This window comes from Rhinopithecus bieti, unplaced genomic scaffold, assembly GCF_001698545.2.
Source record: "Rhinopithecus bieti isolate Rb0 unplaced genomic scaffold, ASM169854v2 scaffold_9876, whole genome shotgun sequence".
In the NCBI taxonomy this organism is placed as follows: Eukaryota; Metazoa; Chordata; class Mammalia; order Primates; family Cercopithecidae; genus Rhinopithecus; species Rhinopithecus bieti.
Window position 1 is genome coordinate 350,353 of NW_016806295.1, and position 16,876 is coordinate 367,228.

Consider the following 16,876-nt stretch of genomic DNA (forward strand, 5'->3'; position numbering starts at 1 on the left):
ATGCTCCCCAGAGGCGGAGGGGGGTGCAGGGAGGGTGCTGCAGGCGGCCTGGGAGTTTGGGGGTGCCGCCCTTCCTCCTGCCTTGGGCAAGACCGGTGGATACTGTCGAGTATGTTGTGGTCCCCTTCTTAGGAAAAGCACAGAGAGCCCTTTAAAGATGTGGACCGGACAACAGCAGGGGGGCCAGGGTGACCACGGAGCAAATCAGGGAAAGGAAACTTAGGTCGCCACACATTTGATTTAAAAGAAAATAATTTTCCTCCTGAAGCAGAGGCTGGGCTAGGTGCCCTGGCACAGGCACAAAACCAGAGCGAACCCTTGCCGCTACTCTGGAACGTCGGGCCACACCCTCCGGATATGGGAAAGGCTTTCTTCTCTATTTCAAATTACCCTGTTTCACCTTTTTTAGATGCAAATGTTTATTTGGTCTGACTTTGAAATACCTCGGTGCAGCTGGAATAATTGAAGGCAACCCTGTAAGCAGCAGCAGCACTCCCCGACCTTCTCACATGCAAACCCTCTGCTGGAGCCGCCAAGGGCCCTCGCGAGACACCTGAGGGGCAGCCCAGCCCCTCCCTCCCTGGGCCGCACTGGCCGTGCCGCAGCTGGTCACCCGCACGAGGACCTCGGGGTTGCCCTGCAGACTGGCACTGCTGCAGGGGAGTGATGGCAGCTGCCGTGGAGCCAGCATTTGTCGGGGACCTGGCATACAGGCCACCGGCTCTGGGAGAGGGCTGCGGGGCTGTGGGGCTCACCTTTCAGGGATTAGCTTGTTCAACTTGACTTGTTCCCCCAAATCTTACAAGTACAGAGGATGTGCAGAAATCTGAGAGAGAAACAACCTCCGCAGCTCGTTGTTGTGGGGATTAAATTAGTAAGATGCCTAGAAAATACGATTCAGGAGGAGTGTGGGTGCGTGTGACTTGGTGGTGGGTGGGCTCCACTCACCACCCTCCCTCCGCACCTGTCCGAGGCATTTGAACCAGAGCAACTCCATTTTGAATAGCCTGAGCCCAGCAATTGGAAGCCAGCCTGAGCCCAGTTCCCAGCTCTGAGAACATTGTGCTTGTAATAGGAGCAAGCGGTGTGTGCGGAGTTGGTTCCTTGGGGTGGGTTCCTGGTCTCGCTGATTTCAATAATGCAACCTGGGCCCTTCCCGGTGTTATAGCTCTCAAAGATGGCAAGGACCCAAAGGGTGAGCAGCAGCAAGAGTTACTGTGACGAGCAAAAGAACAAAGCTTCCACAGCACGGAAGAAGACAGGAGCAGGTTGCTGCTGCTGGCTTGGGGGAGGGGGGAGGCCAACTTTTATTCCCTTATTTGTCCCCTCCCATCTCCTGTTCCTGTACTATCAGAATGCCCTTTTCTCAATCCTAGCCGGGATTGGTTAGTTTTAGAATTCTGCTGATTGGTCCATTTTACAGAGCGCCGATAGGTCCATTTTACAGAGCGCTGGTTGGTGCACTTTACAAACCGCTTGCTAGCTACAGAGCACTGATTGGTGAGTTTTTACAGAGCGCTGAGTGGTGTATTTTACAATCCCTTGCTAGCTACAGAGCACTGATTGGTTCGTTTTACAATCCTCTTGTAAGACACAAAAGTTCTCCAACTCCCCACTGGACCCAGGAAGTCCCGTTGGCTTCACCTCTCAGTGGGACTGTGTTTAGGGGACCATTCCACCCAGACACAGTGACCTGACCATGGGGTGCAAAGCTGGGGCCCAGACAGCCTTCCAGACAGCCTTTTACTATATTGGGGATGTGGCTTTATGGTGTCATGCTGGCCCACTCCCTCCAGAAGAAGCCTGATGGATCAAAGATGGAAACCAAAAAAATACCGGAAGAAAATGATTAAAACAAAAAAACAACTGTTGGCCAGGCGCGGTGACTCAAGCCTGTAATCCCAGCACTTTGGGAGGCCAAGGCGGTCAGATCATTTGAGGTCAGAAGTTTGAGATCAGCCCAACCAACATGATGAAATTCCTACTGTGCTGAAAATACAAGTCAGCTGGGCATGGTGGCGTGCTTGCAGTCCCAGCTACTCAGGAGGCTGAGGCAGGAGGATTGCTTGAACCCAGGAAGTGAAGGCTGCAGTGAGCCAAGATTGTGCCACTGCAGTCCAGCCTGGGTGACAGAACAAGACTCTGTCTCAAACACACATACACACACACAACTGTAATCTTGGAGAGGGTTGAACTCTTTAATGATCTTGCAAAACCCTGTGGCCATAAGCAACACAATTGATTTATTCTACCAGATAAGAAAAAAATATATCTGCATGGCAGAAAACATCCTGCTTAAAGATAAAAAAAAAAAAAAAAAAAAGGATAAATAGAAAAAAAAATATGGCACATTCCTAAGATGGAATTTACCCTGCAGTCATGAAAAAGAATAAGGTATACTTAAGTCTATGTGAAAACAGAATCATATGCATAATAACATACGTAACTTATGGCACAGGCAAAGGGCCACTATAAATCAAAGAAAGAAATCCAACAACTGAATTGAAAAATGGGCAACGGGAAGAAATCCTTCACAGAAAAGAAAAATGCCTCTAAACATTTAAAAATATGCTGAGTGTTATCACAATAAGAGAAACGCAAACGGAAATATCAATGAGATCCTACTTTCCACTATCAGATCAGCAAGTTCCAAATTTTGACAATGGCCTTTCGAGTGAGCTGAAGGGACATGCTCCATGGGGGAATGTAGTCACATTTACCAGAACTGCACGCATATGTGCTCTGGCCCAGCAAGCCCACTTCACAGTCTTGTCAAGACATGTAATACAGAAGCTCATCAAAGCATTGCAGTGATTGGAAAAGGATAGGAACAACTTAAGAACTATCAAGATTAATTACATCACATCCCTAGGTCAGGTCTGCATTACCATGCAGTCATTGAAAAAGAGGGCGGTGGCTGGGCGTGGTGGCTCTCATGGTGTAATCCCAGCACTTTGGGAGGCTGAGGCAGGTGGATCACTTGAAGTCAGGAGTTCGAGACCAGCCTGACCAACATGGTGAAACCCCATCTGTGCTAAAAATACAAAAACTAGCCGGGTGTGATGGCGGGCGCCTGTAATCTTGGCCACTCGGGAGCCTGAGGCAGGAGACTCGCTCGAACCTGGAAGGCGGAGGTTACAGTGAGCCGAGATCACACCATTGCACTCCAGCCTCGGCAGCTCCGAGTGAAACTTCAGAGTGAAACTCCGTCTAAAACAAAAAAAAGAAGGAGGTATATTTAGGTCTGTGAAATGCAGCAATCTTCAGAGTATACTGTTGCATGAAAAAGAGGAAGCTAGAGGGTATGTGTATAGACTTATCTCATTTGTTCTAATGAGTGTATGTGTGTGTGCACACAGAAATTCCTGGTAGGATGCATAGAACATGGACATTCGCGTGTTTTCTCTGGGTTTCCTCTGGTGCTATGAACTAAACGTTTCTGTACTCCTCCCCGCAAATTCCTATGTAGAAATTATCAGCCCCAGTGCGATGGCATTAGGAGGTGGGACCCTTGAGAGGTTAGGTCAAGAGGATGGAGACCCCAAGCTCTCTTCCTCTTTCTCTGCCATGTAGCCATCTGCAACCTGAAGAGAGCCCTCCCCAGGACCCAACTATACTGGCACCTTGATCTGGGACTTCCAGCCTCCAGAACTAGGAGATATAAATGCCTGCTATTTATTTATTTATTTATTTATTTTATTTATTTTTTTTGAGACGGAGTCTCGCTCTGTCGCCCAGGCTGGAGTGCAGTGGTCGGATCTCAGCTCACTGCAAGCTCCTCTTCCCGGGCTCACGCCATTCTCCTGCCTCAGCCTCCCGAGTAGCTGGGACTACAGGCGCCCGCCACCACGCCCGGCTAGTTTTTTGTATTTTTTAGTAGAGACTGGGTTTCACCGTGTTAGCCAGGATGGTCTCGATCTTCTGACCTCGTGATCCGCCCGTCTCGGCCTCCCAAAGTGCTGGGATTACAGGCTTGAGCCACCGCACCCGGCCAATGCCTGCTATTTATAAGCCACCCAGTCTGCGGTCCTTTTTCATAGTGGCCTGAGCTGACTGAGACCACCAGGTAAGAGACCTGGGGTCTGGGGTAGGTAGCATTCCCATTGTCTCCTTTATTCTGTTTGAATGTTTGACTCCAAGCATGAAGGACATTTTTAGTTCTTTTGTTTTTTTGGGTTTTTTTTGAGACGGAGTCTCACTCTGTCCCCCAGGCTGTGGTGCAGTGGTGCAATCTCCACTCACTGCAACCTCCACCTCCTGGGTTCAAGCAATTTTCGGGCCTCAGCCTCCTAAGCAACCAGGATTACAGGCATCTGCCACCATACTCAGTCAATTTTTGAATTTTTAGTAGAGATGGGGTTTCACCATGTTGGCCAGGCTTGTTTTGAACTCCTGACTTCAGGTGATCCACCCACCTTGGCCTCCCAAAGTGCTGGGATTACAGGGGTGAGCCACCACGCCCGGCCATTTTAAGTTTTTTAAAACAGTCAAAGCCATGCCTGGGGGAGGCTGCAGTTTGGCTCTGTCCCACCCTTGCCTGCTGCTGGTTGTAAGTGGGGCCAGCCCAGCTACTCCCTGGGTCAGGGTCTACAAGGCCAGCCCTGGAGAGGCAGATCCACAACACAGCCAGCGCAGCACCAGGACAGGTGCCCTGGGCTGAGGTCTGCATGGGGCAGCAGAGGCAGAGCCTGCCAGACCTGCAGACATTTCTGCAATTGATTATGTTCTTACTTGTCCCTAAGATGAGCACTTACCTAGGCATCGCTGATGCCCTCTGGTTGGGGCGAGGGGGGCGTCCCAAATCTGATGCTGGAGCAGCAGGGGATCCGCTGTGGGTGGAGACCAACAGGCAGGCTCTGTGCCGTGGGCTAGCTGGTGCACCCAGGACGCCTCAGCTCACACCCTCCTGGGAAGGACTGCCAGCCACTTCACAGGCAGAGCACAGAGTTGCTGGCTCCACCCCCTGTGTGTGGGTGGCCCTCTGTAGTCACCAGCCTGGCTGTCTGCCTCCTTGTTCCAGGCATGGTCTCAGTGGCCTCAGGCCCTCCCTCCTGAGCCTGATTAAGCAGCAAAGCACTCTGCAGTAGGGGACACTCTCTTCTTAGGATGAGGCGGTGATTCTCACTAATAAGTGCTTTTCTTCTACCACATCATGTGCATTAAGTGTTTTGTTGTTGTTGTTGTTGTTTGCTTTTTTATTTTTATTTTTTTGGACACGGAGTCTTGCTCTGTCGCCCAGGCTGGAGTGCAGTGGCCCAATCTTTGCTCACTGGACCCTCCGTCTCCCGGTTTCAAGTGTTTCTCCTGCCTCAGCCTCCTGAGTAGCTGGAACTATGGGCGTGCACCACCACACCCAGCTAATTTTTTGTATTTTTAGTGGAGACAGACAGGGTTTCACCATGTTAGCCAGGCTGGTCTTGAACTCCTGACCTCAAGTGATCCACCTGCCTCGCCCTCCTAAGTGTATATTTTTCTCTTACTTTTTTTTTTTTTGAGAGGGAGTCTTGCTCTGTCACCAGGCTGGAGTGCAGTGGTGCCATCTCAGCTCACTGCAACCTCTGCCTCACAGGTTCAAGCGATTCTCTTGCCTCAGCCTCATGAGTAGCTGGGATTACATGTGTGCGCCACCAAGCCCAGCTAATTTTTGTATTTTTAGTAGAGACGGGGTTTCACCATGATGGCCAGGATGGTCTAGATCTCTTGACCTTGTGATCTACCCGCCTTGGCCTCCCAAAGTGCTGGGATTACAGGCGTGAGCCACCATGCCTGGCCATGTATATTTTTCTAAACAGACACCTGACCGTGCTGAGGTCATCCATTGAAGATCCCCAGCACTTGCTGGCTTCCCTGAATTCAGCTGAATTGCGCGTGCCCACTGCTGCTGGGTAACCTATGGCAGGCACAGCTGTGGGATGAAGCAGGCAGTGTGCATACATTCCACTGCACAGTCTGTGGCCTGGCCAAGCCCCTGGGCATTTGAGGCTCCGGGCAAGGCTTCGTGTCCTGACAGTTTTGGGTAGGGGCAGGAGGTGGGTGAGCCCGGATCCCAGCAGCGGCATGGCTCCCTGGGTTTTCATGTCATCTGTGCCACCTTCTACCAGGATCCTGCAGCAGCTGAAGGGAAACCCCTCTCCTTTTAAGGGTTAAACCCCCAATGGCACAGAGCAATTTACCTGCCCTTGCATGGTGAACACTCCCATCTTTATCACATCAGTAATTCTTGCTAAAAGCAGATGTAATTTTGAAGGTGGGTAAAAGTAACTTGAAAAGTCGGCGGGCAGATGGCAGGGAGCCTGCTCATCCTTCTTTCAAACTGTCATCAGCCGCACAGGTCTCAGCTGCCATCTCATACTATTATTATTGCTATTTTGCATGTGTGCACACCTCTTTCCGTGGGTGTGGAGGGAGGGGACTGAGCAAAGCCTCAGGGAGGCCACATACGTTCTCAGCGCCATGCTTGGCTGGTGACTGGTCATGCACCATTGGCAGGGCCTGGAGCACGTGCAGGGAACAGAGTTCCTGGCTCTGCACACTCAGCATGTGCGTTTCATACTGTCCCCTGGCTGGCTCCTCTTTCTGGGTTTGTGTGAGCAGAACAGAACACATGCTGGGGACAGGGCTTGCCAGAGGGGCTGCCCAGGTTATTTCCATCTTGGCGATGATGACAGCACCCTGAGTTCATTTGTTCTTCACAGCAATCCCAGGAGGTGGGAACCACTGTTATCCCCATTTTCCTGATAGGTAGACTGAGATGTGAGTGAGGGGAGCAGACGCGACGAAGCTAGGACCCAAGGACAGGTGAAGGCAAGGAGGGACGATGCTGCTAATAATCAGGGCCATTCATTTGGCCTGACCCAGAAGCCTGGGCAGATGGAGGCAGCTGGCACTACAGAGGCCATGGGGCAGGAGCAGTGGGGGCCAAACCAGAGGGCTTGATCCGCACTCTGGGAAGCCATTGAGATCCCAGGTTCCTTCCACGGCATGCCTCAGACAAGCCTGGAAGTTTGTTCTTTGGAGAAATTGTAGAGAGGTGGCTCTAGGCTCAGGGACTGAAGGACAGCAGAAGGCAGAGGTGGGGTTCTGGACTAAAAAGGGGTCGAGTTATAAGAAGAAAGACTTCGCCTACACTGAGGAGATCCCCAAGACCCTCTCCCGACTCTATTCCCAGGAAGCTGGCAGCATGACCTACATGCCCCAGGCAGGGTACATGTCCCTCAAGAGGAGATCTAAACATGTTTGCAGGTGAGGGTTGCCCAAAAAAGAATCTGCTATAGCCACCAGTCTAAAATCATCCCCTGCCAGCAAGAAGTCTTCAGTGAGCTCTTCAGGGCGGTGCCCTTGGAGATGAACCAACTGTCAGTGGTCATTGAACACAGGAGTGAAGCAGCCAACATGGAGCACAACCAGCAACACGTAGGGAAAAGGCACTCGGAGGAAGCAGAGGGAAGGGGCAGAGCAAAGCTTAACATGAAGCCCCTATCAGTCACATTCTTGGGAGCTGACAGAGTAGATTGCATCCAGGAAACAAGATTGGCATTCTAGGCCAGGCGTGGTGGCTCACGCCTGTAATCCCAGCACTTTGGGAGGCCGAGGTGGGCAGATCACCCAAAGTCAGGAGTTTGAGACCAGCCTGGCCAACATGGTGAAACCCCATCTCTACTTAAAATACAAAAATTAGCCGGTCATGGTGGCCCATGCCTGTAGTCCAGCTACTGAGGAGGTTGAGACAGGAGAATCACTTGAACCCAGGAGGTGGAGGTTGCAGTGAGCTGAGATCACGCCACTGCACTCCAACATGGGCAACAGAGCAAGACCACACACACACACACACACACACACACACACACACACACACACAAAGACTGGCATTCTAGCCAAAAGGAATCATCAAAGCACAAGAAAGAGGACATTTAATAAATAGGATAGAAGGTGGAGTCAAGAAAATTGCTAGAAAAAAGACAAAGAGATTGACAATAAGACACCAAAGACAACTAGCATGTCAATCAGATGATTCGGGGTTCCACTAATTAGAGTTACAAAAGGTGAGACCAGAGACAAGGGGGAGACATTTTCAAATGAATAATACAAGAAAATTACCAAGTGAAGGATGGGAGCCTCTGAATGGAAAGAGCCGGTTAAGGGCCATCATTTTAGAATTCTACACCAAGGCGTATCACCATACAATCTGAAAGCATTCAGGATGAAGAGAAAGCCTTGTAAGCTAGAGGTTGCAGGGGAGAAGAACAATACACACAAAGATTTAAGGATGAAATGACATTAGACTTCACAATGGCAGCACTGCAAGACAGGTGACAATGGAACAATGCCTTTGAAATTTTGATGGAAAATTATTTTCCGCCTAAATTTCTATATCTTTCCAAATTATTTTTCAAGTATAAAATAGTATAACTGCATTTCTAGGCATGCAACATCTTTAAAACCTTTGCCTCAGGAGATACTGGAGGATGCGCGTGCCACCCAAACAAGCAAGTAAACCAAGAGACAGGAGGACCTGGGGTGCAGGAAGCAGGACCTAGCCCAACGGGCAGGCCAAGAGAAGCCCCAAGGTAACAGTTTGTAACAACAGAACAGGAAGTCAGAGGGCCCTGGGAAGAAGGCCTCCAAGGAAGGGGGAACTGCCAGCCTATGGGATGTGTTAGAGTTTGAAGCAGTTGTTGATAGGTGTTTGGCAGAAATGTGGAAGTATTTGGGGGAAAGATAGCCTTAAGGACATTGACAACTTGATAGAAGGAAGCATTTTCCTCTGGTGCAGGCGGCAGGAGTGGATAATGAGAAAGGAACAAGTTCATTGCACACTATTGGCCTCTGCAATTAACACAATTTGACAGTCCTAGTAAGGTAAACACTGATTATTAACCCAAAATTATGATCTAAAGATATATTGGGATGATGGGTGGGGGAGGAATGTGGAAATACAGTGAATAGCAAGTGTCAAATCACCACTATTACGGTAGAAAATCAACAAATAATGTCAAAATATGATAAATAAAAATAGCCATATCTCCTTATGTTTTCAGAAGCAGATTTAAAGAAGGAAAGTGGTGGCCCCTGGACTCTGGAATGAGATAGACAGGAAGAGAATGCTGCATAACTGTTTGGACTGTACACTGCATGTGGGCATCACTTTTCTAAAAATACAAAATTAATAAGGAAAGGAAGAGGCAGCCCTGCCAGTTGCTGGCTGCCATTGTGAGCTCTTTGGAGAATGGGATGTGTGTGCAGGAGTGAGGGCAGTCAGCAGCAGGGGGGCCAGGAGACTCGGAGGAGTTTGAGTCTTTAAGAAATGGAAGAAGTTTCCATCCAGTGGGCAACTGGAGGCAGACATCCTGGATGTGAGAAGCCAGCAGGGCTTTTCTCTCTTCTGCAGGAACTCCTGCTAAGCTGTGGCAGTTCCATTTGTTGGTGGGAAATGGCCCACAGAAGAATCCAGCCCCCAGTGCTGAGGTGCATCTGGTGGGACTAGAAGAATGATGATGCCTAGGCAGCTTGGAGAAAGTAAGTGGTAACATGGCTCCTTTGTGGTGGGATTGGAAGGATGGAGGGGAAAGGAGGTTGGGTGAGGGCCTCTGCCTCTCAGGAAACGAGGCTGAGACAGTATGGTGGGAGCAAGGCCAAGATTCCATCTCATGCCAGGAGACAGAGCCATGAGTCCCCCGATTTCAAGGACCAGGTGAAATCATGGTTCTTGTGGCCCTTTCCTTTCCTTCATTGGGGTATGTGCTGGCCCCATCACTGGTCCTTGCTGAAGGAGGGGCAGAGGGGTGGTCTGAAAGGGAGGGAGGAAATGGGAACCAGACAGGTGGGAGGCAGAGAAGGGGCTTGACTGCTGGAAGCAGCTTAGGGGAAGGCTGACCCTAGCCCCAACTCAGCAGAGCCAGGAGGCAGAGATGTGCATGGGTAGTGTATTAGTTACCTATTGCTGCATAACAAGTAGCCCAGAACTTAACAGGTTAAAACAACACACATGTATATCTCACATAGTTTCTGAGGGTCAGAGATTTGGGAGCAGCTTAGCTCATTATTCTGAGTGTCAAGGACACATGTGAGATTATAGTTGAGCTGTCAAATGGGGCAGTGGTCTCTGAAGACCAGACTGGGGTGGAGGAACTGCTTTCATGTTCTCTTATGTGACTGTGGGCTGGAGGCCTCTGTTCCTCTCTACATGGGCATCTCCAAATGGCTGCTCAGGAGGTGGCTTCTCCTGGAGCAAGTGATCATACAGAGATAGAAACAGAGAGACAGAGAAACACAGACAGAGAACATAACCAAGAGAGAAACCATGGTGCCTTTCATAATCCAGCCTTGAAAGTGGCATGTCATCACTTCTGCTGTATTCTGTGGTCCTAGATGCAGTGTGGAAGGATTCCACACAAGGCTGAGAAGGCTGGGAAGCAAGATCCCTGGGGGTCATGTTGGGGGTCATCTTGAAGGCTGGCTGAGCACAGCTCATCAATTGGGCACCTACTGTGTGAGAGACTCTGAGCTTCAGGCTGTGGCTGTGATAAGGTCTTGAAGAAACACCTGCTCCCAAGGGACTTAGGCTCTCAGTGGAATTCTGGTTCTTCTGTCTGTATCCCTCACTGTAAACAATCAATCTATCTATATATATATATACACACACACACACACACACATAACTTTTAAAAATTGTTATCTATTTATTTATTTTATTTTTGAGACAGGGTCTCACTCTGTCACCCAGGCTGGAGTGCAGTGGTGCCCTCACAGCTCATTGCACCCTTGACCTCCTGGGCTCAAGTGATCCTCCCACCTTAGCCTCCCGAGTAGCTGGGACTACAGGCGTGTGCCACCATGCCTGGCTGTATTTTTGTATTTTTGGTAGAGATGAGGTTTCACCATGTTGCCCAGGCTGGTCTCGAACTCCCGAGATCAAGCAATCCACCCACCTTGGCCTCTCAAAGTGGAATGAGATGACAGGTGTGAGCCACCGCACCTGGCCTTCAATCCTAATTTCAAGAATAGAATCATTGGCTCCTATCTGCTTCCCCTTTTCAGTCTTACCACACTTACATGTTCCTTACTAGTCTTGTGCTATCTCTGTACTGTAAGTTGGGCATATTTTATTAATTCCACTCGTCAGATGGGAAAACTGAAGTCACAGAGATAGGCCAAGTATTGGCCAAAGGCTTGACCAGTGGTGATGAGCCCGAGGGTGGGAGGACCGGGAACAGAGCTAGAGGCTGCAGGTTCCTTAGACGCCCACCTCCGGTGGTGGCTTTCCCGTTCCTTCCTACGTTTCACAGATGTCTCTATTCTCGGCGCTGGGGACACGTCATGAACAAAAATGCTCCAGGCCCTTCCCTGTGGAGCTTATGGCCCAGGAGCGGGACAAGTGTCTGCCCAAGTATTTCACAGATAAGTACTAATTACAAATGGAAAACACCGATTTGAAGGCAAGTGCGGGTGAAACGAGATTGCAGGGAGCCTGACTTGGCTCAGGGCCCGGGAAGCACCTCTGAGGAGGAGGCCCGGAGCCGCGGGTCATTCCCGCCTAACACTCGATCAGAGAACAAAAAGGCCCCAAACCTTTCAGTTATCTTCAGGCTAATATTAGCGTGAGAGACATGTGAATAATTTACTTTTTTCTCAAGAAATGTTGTTAATACCTCAGGGTAAAAAGGAAAAGATTGAGCCCCAAATTAAAAAATGAAGACAACCTTCAGTGATGTATTTCTGCATCAGGCAAGGTGTCTTCTTATGGGAACAGCAGAATCACCCAGAAACAAGGGTCTAATTATAGCAGTGCCATCTGCGGCACTAAAATAAGAATGATTATCAACACTATCTTTCAGGTTTTTCACTAAGTCGGAACAATTTGCTAAAAATAATCTGTACTGTATCTGCAACGCCCCCAAACAATGTGTGTTTTCCCGTCACTGCGACTGCCAGCTCCCCACGGGCCGGGCCAGGAGGCCGAGGGGGCCGTTCAGCCTCGCTGGCAGCCTGGTCCCCTGTTGGTTGGCTGTCATTGTGAGCGTTGTCACTGGAGCAGTGGGAGATGGGTGGAGGGAAAGCTAAGGCTGGATTCCAGCCAACTCGGGAGGGCCACGCAGACACCCGCTTGATTGAAGAAGGCTGGGTGCATTTCCCAAGAGCCTCCTGGGGGTTTCAGGGCCCATGGCCAGATCATCAGTTCCTGGAATCCTGCTTGGTCCAGAGGGAATGAGTCATACCCACCACCCCCAGCATAAGGGATGAAAATACAGAAGCCAGACACGAGTTCCCTTGTGCTCCATGGGGAGGTTTCCTTTTAGATTAGAATACTTAGGTCCCCAACCCAGGGCACCCCTTCCTGAAGTCAGAATTGCAGTGGAGTCTGCAGGGTCACAAAGAGGCCCAGTAAGCATAGGCACTGAGCTCAGAAAGGCGGGTGGAGCAATGATGACATTTCATCCTGGTCATAGGGCCACTGTTGCTAATCTAGTGTAGGGCATGCACTAGATTTCAGAACCCACTTGCCTCCTGACTCAAGGGAGTCTTTGAGTAGTGTGCAACCTGTACAACTGTTCATGGCGCCCTGTGGTTGCCATAGTCATGAGAATTCATGTATGCCCCACAGCACCAAGGGCCTCTTCCCCAAGCCAGAAGAGCCCCTGCTTCAGATTCAGCAACTCTTTTCCCTGAGCAGAGCAGGCTGGACGCATTCAACACTGCCCTTCGGATTTCCTTAGGGTACGGGCAATAGTGAATTCATGTTGATTAGTAAGTTCTTAGGGTAACGATTTTCAAGCTGTGTTCTGGGACTCCCGAGTGTTTCCAGGAGGAGCTCAAGGCTGATAGGGGTAGGGGAGGTAGGCTGAGCAAAGAGAGTTCTGGGCCCTCACCCCTGCTTCACCCTGGAGAGCTCGCTTTTTCTTTCTGCCTTACTTGTTGGACTGCTAAATTAGAGTTACTTTGGAAGAAAAGATGCAACAGAAAAACTGCCCTTAAAGGGCCAGATCCAAAATGTTCATCATGAGATAGGGCCTAAATCATGTGTCTGTGTCCAGATGTGTCCAGAGAAAAGTAACAGGAAATACGAGGTGACATCATCCAGACCCCAGTCTGGGAAAAGGAGCTGGTTACTTCAGACAAACCTGCCTACTGGAAACAACTGGAAATGTTAGAACATATTTAAAATATTCTTTAAAAAATTTGTATTTCGTTTATCTTTTAACTGACATATAATAATTTTAAATATTTATGGGATACATAGTGATGTTTTAATACATGTAATGTAGGGTGATCAAATCAGGGTAATTAACATATCCATCATCTCAAATATTTATCATTTCTTTGTCTTGGGAACATTCAATATCTTCCTTTAGCTACTTGAAACTATATATTATGTTATTGTTAACTATAGTCATCTTACAGTGCTAGAGACAACTAGAATTTATTCCTCCTATCCAGATGTAGTTTTTTGTTTTGTTTTGTTTTGTTTTGAGACAGTCTCACTCTGTCACCCAGGCTGGTGGGCAGTGGTGTAATGTCAACTCACTGCAACCTTCCCTCCCGGGTTCAAGCCATTCTTCTGTCTCAGCCTCCGGAGTAGCTGGGACTACAGGCACACACCAACATGCTGGCTAATTTTTGTATTTTAGATTTCACCATATTGGCCAGGCTGGTCTTGAACTCCTAACCTCAGGTGATCCACCCGCCTTGGCCTCCCAAAGTGCTGGGATTACAGGCCTGAGCCACTGAGCCCAGCCCAGATACAGTGTTTTAATCCTTTAACAAATATCTTCCCAGCCCCTCCTTCCCCTACCCTTCCCAGCCTCCAGTATGCTCTGTTCCACTCTTTACTTCTATGAGATCAACTTTTTTAAGCTTCCACATATGAGCGAGAGCGTGTGGTGTTTAACTTGCTGTGCCTGGCTTATTTCTCTTAATATCATGTCCTCCAGTTCCATCCACGTTGCGTGAATGACAGGATTTGCTTCTTTTTATGGCTGAATAGTATTCCATTGTGTATATACATCACATTTTCCTCATCCAGTCCTCGGTTGTTGAACAGATAGGTTGATTTCATACCTTGGCTGTTGTGAATAGTGCTGCAATAAACATAGGGGTGCAGATGTGCCCTCAATATCCTGATTTCCTTTCCTTTGGGTAAATGCCCAGTAGTGGAATTGCTGGATATATGGCAATGCTATTTGTAGTTTCTGAGGAACCTCCGTACTGTTCTCTATAGTGGCTGTACTAGTTTACATTCCCACGAATAGTGTATAAGAGTTTCCTTTTCTCCATAGCCTCACCAGCATTTGCTATAAAAATACTATCTTAAAAGCGCCAAAGAACCAGCAATATAATGAAGAACTGCCAGGCCAGCTTCTGGGGAAAGTATGCATTAAAAGGGATAAGAATATTGGGGCCTTTGAAGCCCCTTTAGCTTTAAGGGACAGAGTTAAGGCTCAGGGGCCACCCAAGGTGGGGAGTCAGGGTGGAGACCCTTCCCACTCTGAAGGCCAGCACCCTTGGGGTAAGGGTGAAGCAGCAGGCAGCCACCTCAGGCAGCAGTCAGGGGCACCTGCACCAGGTACTTCAATCAAAGGTAACTGTAGACAGGGAAGTGGGAGGCAGGTTTCAGAGGGCTGAATTTTCTACCCAGGGAAAAGTTTTTTCAAGAATAAGAACAGTATAAAGACTGAGGGAGTTCATCACCAGCTGACTCTTCTTGCATTTCAGTGAGAAGGAAAGTGATCTCAGAGGAAGGTTTGAGGAGGAAGAAAGAGTGAAGAACAGGAAGTACTGAGAGGGTGAATAAAAGCAACCATTGATTGCATAAAGCAGTGTCTTAGTTTTCTATTGCTTAGAACAGAATACTTGAAACTAGATCATTTATATGGAAAAGTAATTTATTTCTTTCAGTTATGGAGGCTGAAAAGTCCAAGGTTGGGGGCCGCATCTGGCAAGGGCCTTCTTGCTTGGGGTGGGGACCCGTGGCAGAGTCCCAAAACAGCTCAGGGCATCACATGGAGAGGGGACTAAGCGCACTAGCTCAGGTCTCTCTTCCTCTTATAAAGCCACCAGTCCCACTCCCATGATAACCCATTAATCCATTAATTCATGAATAGACTAATTCTTTTATCGGAGCAGAACCTGCATGACCCAGGCACCTCTAAAAGGCCCCACGTCTCAATACTGCCACACTGGGCATTAAATTCTAACATGAATTTTGGAGGGGACAAGTATTCAAACTATAGCAAGCAGTATTAATAATGTCTAGTGGAATTAAGAAAACCAAAACAGAATTAAAGTTCTAGATAAGAAAACATATATTCCTGGCCGGGCACAGTGGCTCACGCCTGTAATCCCAGCACTTTGGGAGGCCGAGATGGGTGGATCATGAGGTCAGGAGATCAAGACTATCCTGGCTAACATGGTGAAACCCCATCTCTACTAAAAAACAAAAAAAAAAAAAAAAAATTAGCCAGGCATAGTGGCGGGCGCCTGTAGTAGCAGCTACTCAGGAGGCTGAGGCAGGAGAATGGCGTGAACCCAGGAGGCGGAGCTTGCAGTGAGCTGAGATTGCGCCACTGCACTCCAGCCTGGGCAACTGAGCAAGACTCCGTCTCAGAAAAAAAAAAAAAGAAAGAAAACATATATTCCAAGCACAAGTTACATGGAGTTCATGGGTTCCAAGGCCCTTCTACTATCTGAGTGGAGGGTAAAAAGGTATTAAGTTCAGAGTCTTATATATTAAGAATTTGTAGTATATGTTAATACGTTACTGTAATTCTTAATTTTATATTTGGAATTCTAGGGTGTTCACTAAAAGATTGGAGCAAGGGTATGGAGAAGAAAAAAATAAGTCTACTTAAAGAAGGGAGAAAAGATAAGGATACAAAGCAAGTATATAATTACAGGTTAGATTAAAATCCAAATATATAAACAATTACTTTATATACAGGGACGAATATTCCAGCTAAAAGACTAAGCTGATCAAACTAGATTTTAAAAATTACAGCTATACACTTTTTTTTTTTTTTTTTTTTTGAGACAGAGTCTCTCTCTGTAGCCCAGGCTGGAATGCAGTGGTGGGATTTCGGCTCACTGCAACCTCCACCTACTGGGTTCAAGTGATTCTCCCACCTCAGCCTCCCACACAGCTGGGATTACAGGCGCCCGCCATTACATCTGGCTAATTTTTGTATTTTTAGTAGAGACAGGGTTTCACTATGTTGGCCAGGCTGGTCTCAAACTCCTGACCTCAAGTGATCCTCCTGCCTTGGCCTCCCAAAGTGCTGGGATTACAGGCATGAGCCACCGCGCCTGGTCAGCTATGAGAGACTTGTAAAACACAAGATTACAGGACAGTTGAAAGTGAAAGGTTGGAAAAAACATATATGGGTTCAAAGAAAGGGGGTGTCATATTAATATCAGACAAAAGACTATTTTGGCATAAGCATTTTATTAGAGCCAAAGAACATCAAGTAATAACAATAAAAGACCCTGTTAAAATTGAAGCTCAGACGTGCACAGCCCCCACCATGACTGCGTCCTCCATTGCACTAACAGTCGGGTGGCAAACTTAGAGGAGGACTGGCATCTACTGGCCAAGTAACCTTGCCCATTTGATTACTCAGTGCCTCCCCCGGGTGGATTCAAAGATCGTCACACCCCATGCCCACTCTCATACATCTATCCACTGCCTCTTTCCTGAGCCTTTCTGTCCCTGAACTTCTGATCTCCTCCCAGGCTCCTGACCATAAGCCCAGCCACTCCCCACTGCCTATGAATCCATGGATGTTTTTACCTTAGGCCTTGGACACATGACATGGATGACCAGGTGCACCGCAGAATGCTCTGCCCATTAGGAAGACGTTCATCGTCAGTGGATGGTGACTATGCA

At 48.4% G+C, this 16,876-nt stretch overlaps 1 long non-coding RNA gene across 1 annotated transcript in view; it reads right to left on the minus strand.

The window, feature by feature from the left end:
• Positions 1 to 6,200, minus strand: part of LINC03034 (long intergenic non-protein coding RNA 3034) — an 11,585-nt gene extending 5,385 nt beyond the window's left edge. Inside the window, exons 1-3 of the long non-coding RNA XR_014485092.1 lie at positions 6,174 to 6,200; positions 4,755 to 4,829; positions 5 to 127 (exon numbers count right to left, since the gene is read on the minus strand). This is a non-coding gene — a long non-coding RNA (long intergenic non-protein coding RNA 3034). The remainder of the gene's footprint in view (positions 1 to 4; positions 128 to 4,754; positions 4,830 to 6,173) is intronic.
• Between the last annotated feature and the right edge of the window lie 10,676 nt (positions 6,201 to 16,876).